A 10,870-nucleotide genomic window follows, 5' to 3' on the forward strand; every position below is an offset into this window, starting at 1 on the left:
AAACAGGATAAGCCAACTGAAGTTAACATAGGCTTAATGACTAAGAAGCAGCTTAAGCATAAGCTGAAAGAGGTTAAAAATGTAAACAAGGTAAAGCCACCTAGGAAAAATAGGAATGGAAAGGAAGTTGTGAACAAAAGTAAAAATTATAAGCATGTTCCTAATTCTCCTAGAAAAACATGTCATAATTGTGGAAATTCTAGCCATCTGGCTTCTTTTTGCAGGAAGAATAAGAACATAAACTCCTTACCTTCAAAATCAGGAGTTAAGAGTCAGTCTGTTAATTATAAGCCACAAAATCCTTATTTTCATTGTGGTAGTTTATGGCATCCATTTATACTTGTAAGGAATATCATAGTTTATACTATGATTATTATCAAATAAAACCTTCTGTAAAGAAAGTTAGCAATATTCCTTCTAGTGTAAGTTCTGATGCAAAGTCTGATATTGCAAATTCTGATAAGAAAACTGTTAACGTAGTTTTGGGTCCTTAAAACTAATCATTAGTGGTCTTTGTGATTGCAGGGCAACAGGAAAAACAACCTAGTTCTGGACAGTGGATGTTCAGGACATATGACTGGAAATAAAGCCCTGCTATCAGACTTTATGGAGAAAGCTGGCCCAGGTGTTTCTTATGGAGATGGCAACATGGGAAAAACTCTGGGATATGGCAATATCAATCTTGGGAATGTCATCACTGAAAAAGTAGCTCTAGTCTCAGGACTTAAACACAATTTGCTGAGTGTTAGTCAAATCTGTGACAGAGGTTATCATGTGGATTTCTTTGAAGAACACTGTGAAGTTGTAAGCAAATCTACAGGAAAAGTTGTTCTAAAAGGATACAGGCATGGTAATATTTATGAAGCCAAGCTTTCAACAAGTACTGATGGTTCTGCAATCTGTCTGTTGAGTAGAGCATCAATTGAAGAAAGCTGGAATTTGCACAAGAAACTCTCTAATTCAAATTTTAACAATATAAATGAACTAGTCAAGAAAGATCTTGTGAGAGGACTGCCAAAATCAGTATTTGCTCCTGATGGCCTTTGTGATTCATGTCAGAAGGCAAAACAAAGAAAATCTTCATTCAAGAGCAAGACTACATCTATCTTGATTGATCATGTCAAGCAACTGGATAAATTGCTCAAAGATTCTGTGAAGATCATAAGAAATGATAATGGCACTGAGTTCAAGAATTTGATCATGGAATAGTTCTGCAAAGACCATGGAATAAAGCAGGAATTTTCTGCTCCTGGAACTCCACAGCAAAATGGAGTCGTTGAAAGAAAGAATAGAACTCTTATTGAAGCTGCACGAACTATGCTTGATGAAGCAAAGTTGCCATTGTACTTTTGGGCTGAAGCTATGCAGACTTCTTGTTTTACTCAGAATGCTACACTCATTAACAAGCATGGAAAGGCACCATATGAGATGGTGAAGAAAAAGAAGCCAAATATGAAGTATTTTCATATATTTAGATGCAAGTGTTTTGTTCTTAAGACTCATCCCGAACAACTATCCAAATTTGATCTAAAAGCTGATGAAGGAATTTTTGTTGGATATCCACTTTCCACAAAAGCCTTCAGAGTCTATAATTTAAGAACAAGGGTTGTCATGGAATCTATCAATGTCTCTTTTGATGATAAGAAGATTACTGGACTTGAAGATTTCAATGATCATGATCAGCTGAAATTCGAAAATAAAGTTTTAAATTCTGATTCTATAAATCCTGACAGTCTAAATCCTGTCTAAATCCTGATACTGCAAATTTTGATGGATTAAACTCTGATCTTATTGAAACTGTGGTGACTACGCCAAAGGAAAATGAACCTGCGCAGAGGGAGCATATTGAAGATCCAACCACATCTCAAGAAGCATCAGAACCTACAACAGGCTCTTCAAGTTCTGATGGGCCAAGTTCTGATAATTCTGGAAACTCAGATTCTGATATTTCTGGAAACATAAATACTGAAGGATCCAACTCAGAGAGCATAATTTCAGGGGGAGCATTAGAAAATGTTGATGGAGACAGCATGGATCATGGGGGAGCATCCAGTTCTAGAGATAACCTTCCATCATCAAGGAAGTGGACTAAAGCACATACACCTGACTTAATTATTGGAAATCCTGATGCAGGTGTCAAAACTAGAACAGCTAGATCAAATGAATGTCTCTATCATTCTTTTCTTTCTCAGACTGAACCAAAGAAAGTGGAAGAATATCTTCAAGATGCTGATTGGGTGCAAGCAATGCAAGAAGAGTTAAATGAATTTGAAAGAAATAAAGTCTGGACCCTATTGCCAAGACCAAATAACAGATCTGTTGTTGGTAGAAAGTGGGTGTTCAGAAACAAAACTGACAGTGATGGCATAATTACAAGGAATAAAGCAAGGCTGGTTGCAAAAGGATACTCTCAACATGAGGGAATTGATTATGATGAAATATTTGCACCAGTTGCTAGATTGGAAGCTGCCAATTTCTTGGAGGCAGATTGGTTTCTTGGTTTAGCAAGAAACAGAAGTCAATTTCCACATCAACTGCAGAAGCAGAATACATTGCTGCAGGAAGCTGTTGTGCACAGATTCTTTGGATGAAGAATCAGTTACTGGATTATGGGTTAGATATTTCTAAAATCCCTATTTACTGTGATAATCAAAGTGCTATTGCTATGACAGGTAATCCAGTTCAACACTCAATAACAAAGCACATCAGTATTAGGTACCACTTCATAAGGGAACATGTGGATGAAGGTACAGTGGAATTGTATTTTGTTCCAACAGATCAACAACTAGCAGATATCTTCACAAAACCACTATGTGAAGCTACTTTTACAAGATTGGTAAATGAACTTGGAATGGTTTCAGGTTCTTTCTCTAAATCTGCCTATCTTTGTATATTCTGTGCTCAAATTGAAATTTGCTTAAGTGCTGATTGTTGTCTGATGTGAAATTCTAAACTCTGATAGTGATATGAATGTTTCTGTGACTATTCAATCCAATGAGGATAACTGTGCTAGATGCTGACCTAGTAGTCTTTAATATACTAAAGATCCCATGTATGAAGTAATTGTTTATGTGGAAATCTTTTAACACAAGCAAATTCTGATATTGAGCTTAGTTAAGTTTACTTTGTGTATCTTGTTACTAAGTCAAAAACTAAAATGGTGCTTCTTATCTGTTAAGTTCTGATGTTAGTAAATCTGATGGATGTACTAAGTACTGATAAGCCTCACTTATCAAAAGAAAAAAAAAGAAATAAATATCAGGTACTCCTTTGAGATCTAGAGTAAAAATGTGGAAGGGAAGACCCAAGTGCATTGCTGGTATTAAGTAACATGCATTAGAAAAGCAAAAAAAAATTCTTGGTGACTTTTCACACTCAATGATTACTGGAGAAATACTCTGATAACAGCATAAATTCTAATAAGCAGTCGTGACTCACTTACACTGAGAAGCCACTGTAAAATGGAATTATAAAAGATGCATAAAATGAGTACAAAACAGTTGAGCTGAACTCATGCATGAACTCATTCTATAGTAGACTTCAGAATAATGACAGATTTTGAGCAAAGTTCTTAGGTATGCCTTATTTCTAAGATGTACTGAAGTGAATCAGACTTTTCTCTTTGTCTGATATTTAGCTTATTGCACACACATACACTCCATATGAATGATGAAAATTACTGTAGTGATAAATGTTGTTTTAGATGAACAGTTTAAGTGTGAGTTGTATAAATTCTGAGGACAAGTTCTGATGGAAGTTCTGATGATTAAGTTCTGTTGAACCCATATTAGTATTTGTGTGAAGAATTACAGGAATAAACATTCACTTTTCGAGTTAAGAAGCCATATTTTGATGACTTTTAAATTCTGATAATAATCAAGTTCTGATGCTGATGTGGCAGTATTTATTTATTTGGTTTATTTTTGGTCATTACTTGAACGATCATATTTTTACAGAATATTGGTTTATATGAGATAAAACAGTCATAATCATTATGGGTTAGTGGATAACGTGCATGTCCTGAAAAACTGCATGTGCACGGTAATTATTGCTTATTTTACGTGCCCATTAACTCCTGCTCTAACCGTTTATTGACTGTTCACATGGTGCCAGGTGTAAAGTGTATCACATGCTTCAAAAATACAACTGTTGAGTGGAGAGAGTGTATATATGAGAGATAAAAGATTTTTTAATCTTTTACTTATATTTTTATTCTAAATCTCTTTTACTTTCTCTCTCTCTCTCTCTCTCTCTCTCTTATTTTCTGAAGTTGTTTTTCTCTCAGGACTTTTCACAAACACTTTGCAAACTTTCTCTTACTCACTTAATTTCTTACAGAGATGGCACCAAAAGACGTAATTTTCAATGGGGCTAAGTTTGTTCCTAATAACTTCTCCGCTATTCTTAACAAGTCAGAAGCCCCATCAGAACTTCACTTCATTCAGGACTTTCTTACTAGTTCTGATATTGGGTACGCTCTGACCGAACCGAATGAAGTCTTGATACTCATGTGGTGGAATTCTGGAGAAGCGGAGTATATGATGATGGTGGTGCTCAAGGGTCCCCAAGTATTATTTTTTCATCAGGGGATGATGAGCATGTCGTGACATTGGCCACGGTTCGACAAGCACTGCAGCTGCCTGAGAACTTTATTTATTCTACTGTTGAGGAGCCAGTTCTTCAAAACATGATGGCCAGTCTGGGGTATAAGAGGACATTAGAAAAGCTGGGTCAGTTGAAGAGATCTTACATAAGGAGGGAATGGAGTTTCTTCTTTGACTGCATAACCAAGGCTTTTGCAAACAAATGTTCGAATTTTGATGCAATCCCCATATTCAGCCAACAAATCGGGTATGCTCTCATTAACCAAACTGATTTTGATTATGCAAGTGATGTTTTAGGTTTCATTGGGGATAGAATGAGAGAAGAAAGAAATACTGTTTATTTTGCTAGATTCTGTCAGCTTATTTATAGTTTTTGTTGTGATGATAAGCCCCAATCAGCTAGTGAATTAATTTCATCATTCAGACTAGCTAAAAGAGCTTTTAATGTCTTATTATCTACTGATAATAAGAAGGCTGTGTTAAGACCCCTCTAAGTTCCTTTATCTGTCAAACAAGCCTTAATAACCTATGATCCAATTAAATACACTGAACTATATCCTGATGTCCAACCATCAGAACCTCAACCATCAGCACCTACCACCTCTACACAAACACCTCAAACTTTTCAACCTCAACCCTCAGCACCTACGGTGAAGCCTTCATCTTCCAAAACCAAGAGGACTAAGATAGTACCTCAGTCTCAACAGAAGAGAAGGAGAATTATTCTGAGAGATGAATCAGATACTGAGGAACAGGTTCAAACATCAGAACCTGTTGTTGTAGAAGCTGAGAAGATCTCTTCTCAGAAAGATACTGTAACTGGGAGTTCTAGGCCTCTCAAAAGGCTTAGAAAGTTAAATCCTGATGATAAAGCTCCTACAGTGTCTCTAGCCTTGCAGAAAATGAAAAAGCAAAGAGCTCACAGGGATACAGTTGAGTCAGATTCAGAAGAAGAGGAAGCAGCTAAGGAAGGGGGTCAGGAATCTCTGATCCTAATAGAACCAATTGTTATTGAATCACTTCCTTCTGCACAACCAGAAACTGCTCAAGACAAAGTGCCTACATCTCCTGTGTCACCTATAATTGAACAAGTACATACTGAAGACCCAGGTACAAGTGCTGAAATTGATATTCATAACTTGATTGTGCCTGAGGTTCTATACTTGGAAGCTCCAAGCAACTCAATTCACTTCACCAACAATACCAATTTTGGATGTTGATCAGAACTTGGTTGCAGATCAAAACTTAGAGGATGATGTTGAAGTCTCTATAGCCTCACATACTGCTATTCTATCAGAGGATGCTGATACTGCTGGATTTATAAGTTCTGATGCTGATAATGCTAAAACTACTGGGGAAGCTGCTGCTAATTTAGATGCTGATGCAGCTGGTCCATCAGGACATGCACCTCAACAAACAGTTAATAAAGCTGACTAAGGAGTGGACTAAGGAATGGAATACAGTTAGTTTTGTTCCTTCTGAAGAGATTCTTGCTGAGCATCTGGTAAAAGCTGATGAAATGCTGATAAATGATGATTTCAAGGCACAACTGAGAGTTACTGCATTGAGTATTAGGCACCTTGAAGGTCAACACTCAACAACTCATGCCAAGGTGAATATGAAACTTGAAAAGAACAGATTTTTCAAGCCTGCCTTTGATAGAATTGCCTACATTGAGAAAACTCAGGAGAAGTAACAAACTCAGATTGATGAAATTCTAAAGAATCAAGCTTCTCAGTAAACTAAACTCAATGAGATCCAATCCTCAGTGGAATTGCTTGTCTCTCTTCTTTTACCTGCTGATGCGAAAAAGGGGGAGAAAGTGATTAAGTCCAAATACAAATCTATTCAGACACTAAAGGGAAAGGATGATGGAAATGATGACCAGGGAAACTCTGATAAGGGTAGAGGTCAAGGTCAAGGCAAAGGATTTTCATCAAGTAAAGCTAAAATTACAAGTCAAGGAATAAGTTCTGATACTGGGAGAAGAATAAGTTCTGATACTGGTAAAAGGATAAGTTCTGGTGAACATTTGGAACTTGATAAAGAAATTTCAAAGAAGTTATTTCTTAAAGAAAATCCAGGAATGGACTTTGAGAGTCTAAAGGAAGAAGAAGCTAGACTCAAAGCAGAAGGAGTCAAGACAAAATCTAAAGCTTCTGTTGTTGAAAAGAAATTTCCAAAGCCTAAGGGTATTGTGATAAAGGAAAGAACAAATTCTGAGGCAACCAAAGCCAAATCACAAATGGAAATTGATCCAAGGTCCAAGGGCAAAGAAAAAGTTGATGAACCTGTAAAGGTTTATATGCCAGTCATAGATGAAGAAATAACTGAAGAAGATGCTAATCTTACTCTAATTTCAAAGAAGATTTCTCAAACAACCTCTGACATGGTTCAAGTTGTTCAGAGTCAAGATGTAGTAAGTTCTGATATGACAATGAAGCAAGCAACCTCTGACTTAGCTCAAGTTGGCTTGATATCAGAAGATAAGGAAAAGGAAACCTCTGACATTGCTCATGTTAAACCTACAAAGATACTCCTATCAGGATTCACCAAATCTAAATAGACTCAACCTTTGAAGACTGCAATAAGTGGTTTTAAAGCAAGAGTTGTTACAAGAATAGAATACTTGGAAGAAAAGATAACTGATTGATATATTTTAGGAAGCCTAATTATATTCAATATTAATTAGAAGATTATCTTGTAACTGTGTAGTATATAAACACAGACATAGGGTTTACACTATATGTGTTATCATTATCAAAATTATTATTCATTGTAACCCTAGCAGCTCTCGTGATAATTTGTTCATCACTGAGAGAGGACAGTTCTATATTGTAACAGAGTTTATTGTGTTAAATAAAATCTGTGTTATGTTACGTGTGTTCTTTAATTCGATTTGATTGTAGTAAACACTGTATTCAACCCCCTTCTACAGTGTGTGTGACCTAACATCCCAGACTATAAAAGCCTTAGGTTACTAGGCACAAAGTCCCCTAGAACTTAATAACTCGAGTATTAAAGAGCTCACTCTTGATCAATTATGCATAAACACATACTTTATTTTTCTTTTTTTCTCTTTTTTTTCTTTTCTTTTTTTTTCAACAATTTCTGAATGAGTGTGTTTCGCTCCATCTCATTCAACCCTAGACTACTCATAAAACTATGATCCGACTACTAGCCATTTGACGCCTATCCTTATTCACAACTAGCAACGAAATTCAAGTTTTTTATCCAGAAAAAAAAAATCAGTGTTTTTACGTCATTATGAGAATATCACAAATTCTAAATATAATCAAGTGATTAAATATCAACAACAAACAAGTATGATCGTGATCTAGATCAAAAGAAACCCTATAAGACTTTGTGAAAATATTTGTTTCTGGCAGGGAAATCAATTCATTAGGACTTAAACATCCCTCTATTCGTCATCACTATACTCACATCAACATCAACCAATCAATCAGAAATAGCTCAACCTAAGGGATCATATTATATGCATGCAAATGCAACTACATGGACTCACATAATAACAAGAACAAAAATGCTAACAAATATGTCCTAAATGAAAAATCATGTAAAAATATGAATGAACAACTAAACATGCAATATGAATCTATATGAACTATATGGACACAACACACACTACTAATCCTTACATTATCACCCCCAAACTTAAAATTTTCAATGTTCACATTGAAGGTAATAATAAGGATTCCAGGCATACCTGGTTGTCAGGAAGATCACCCTCCTCGGGTGGAGGATCAGGTGGCCAATCAATCTCGACACCAGTGTCTCGAGAAATAGTACCGAGAGCGTGTGTCAAATCTGTAGAAAAATGACAGTGAATGTCGTGCATGCCCTCCATACACCTAGTCGAATGCCTATACTGTGCATAACACAAATCCTATCAACTGTCTGTTGTGCATGAGAAAACCCTCTGTAGGCACTGGAGGATCCGTTCAGCCATCCTCTACATCATTAAAAATACCCAACCCCTTATCATGGGGTACACCTAAGAATATATAACTCAAGTGATCTGGTAGTGGGTTGAGCTTAAGTGTGGGAGCATCTTCAATCGATGGTTCGAGATGCTCTTGAGAAATTTCCAGCTCTGCTAACCCAAGAGAATCGAATGGCATATCCAACTTCCTCTTCTATGGAGGTGCATTCAAAACCTACAGTTGCTTTGCTCCTTCTTCATCATTAATAACTGATTCCCCTATTAAGGATTTCTCTAAGGTATCTGACTTTGGCAATTGCTCAAGTTCCGAATTCACTATAGAATAGACCATCTCTACTTTAAAGCATTCCTCTTTAGCTGTGGGTAACTTTATTGCCTCTAACACATTAAAAGTAACCTTCTGATCATGAACCTTCATCGTAAGCTCTCCTTTTTGCACATCGATCATAGTTCGGCCTGTAGCCAAGAATGGTCTTCCTAAGATGATGGGAATCTTATCTTCCTCAGAAAGGATGGGAACAGTCTCAGTTTCACCGCATCTTCAGACACACCATTGAACTTGAAGGTGTCGCAGATCTCTATGAAATCTCTAATATGCGTATTGGGATCTTCCGTTGGAGAACCCCCAAACTGGACTGAATTGTATACCATATGAATTATGCCAGGATTGATCTCAAAGGTATTAGCTGTGATAGTTGGCCTGGCAATGCTAGATTGAATGTCATTGATCTTGGGTTGAGAAAAATCCATCAAGGCTTTCGTTAGTGCTGTTGGATCTCCCATTAGTACTTGAAACACAAACAAATAAACCGTGAAAGTAAAAGAATCCGAGTCAGTAAAATTTAAAGACCACTGATGACAAGCACATAAACTAAAAATTAACATCGAGTCCCCAGTAGCGGCGCCAAAAACTTGTTAGGAGGAAACCACGCGCTAAAATTCACGAGAGTATACGCGTTCGTAAGTAGTATAAAATATATATTAGATTCGTTCCCACAGAGACTGGTTTAGGTTAAGTTCAATTATGCACTTATGCAACAATGGTATGGTTATCATTCAATCTAAGACAAATAACAAATTAGGTTTTGATTAAACTAAGAGATTATACTAAATAACATTAACTAAGAGAATTGAGGTTGAATTACTTATATGAGACAAACATGGGATTCTAACTTCATTACTACTTCATTCAAAGTCATTGTTCTTAACCTTAGCATGCAATGGTGATGACAACTAATCAGATAACACGAAACTAGTAAACGCCAACTTCCGTTGTACGAATACCCTACTACCAGACATCCACAAAAGAGATAGAAGCTGAATAGACACCAATTATGTTGAGACCTTATATGTCTACAGAATTTGACAACATAAAGGTTTAATGAATAAGTTATCTATCATGATTACATAGGAAAGTAAGATGGTTAAAATTACCTACGAATCATGCATAACAAATACATAAACCTATGCTAGCATGGCAAGTTCTAAACCTCTATATTCACTTTCGCTTCAATAGAGATTAACACGCTATCTTATATCTTAGCTACACACATAAGACAAATAAGCACAACAAATACTAGGATATCAATCAATCACCACACAGCAAGATATTGAAACAAATTAACTATAAAATTCCATAAGTAAACCCGTTAGAACCCCACAATAACGATTAGTTCATAACCGAACTCATCATCTGTAATAACCCCAAAAATTTTGAACTTTTTGTAACCCTTATGAATAGTGATTTTGCTGATTATGCTGAATAAGAAAACTTTTCATGCCACACTTTGTAGGGGTTCTTTTATTGTTATTTTGAGATCTTATTAGTACACTATATGATATATAAGTGTATGTAAAGATCGTCAGAATCCAAATTCGAACACTTTGATTTTTCCCGAAAATCCACCAGATACCGAAAGAATTGAGTATAAGGTAACAGGATAAAAAGGATTTAAATTCAAGGATTATAAGAGAGGATCATAAAAGGAATATAATGTATTGAGAAAGGTTAAGGAAACCCAAGTAATAAGATCCCGGGTATGATCCCTCAAACGATAAACGAAAACGAAAACGAAAGTTAAGCGAACCGTATAGCAGATCAGCGGTCATTAGCCAAGTAATTAGGAGCTAATCAAAGAGGTTAGTGATGATGATGTCATCAAACCAATAAGAAGAGGACAAGCATGGGAAGATGACATAAAAATGATGACCTAAGCATGACCAAAAAGGAAGGAAGTGTGGTTGATTTCAAGCCACACAAAAATCATCATGGTTAAAAGGTAATTAATTAAAACAAAAGGCA

This window comes from Apium graveolens, chromosome 3, assembly GCF_009905375.1.
Source record: "Apium graveolens cultivar Ventura chromosome 3, ASM990537v1, whole genome shotgun sequence".
Taxonomy (NCBI): Eukaryota; Viridiplantae; Streptophyta; class Magnoliopsida; order Apiales; family Apiaceae; genus Apium; species Apium graveolens.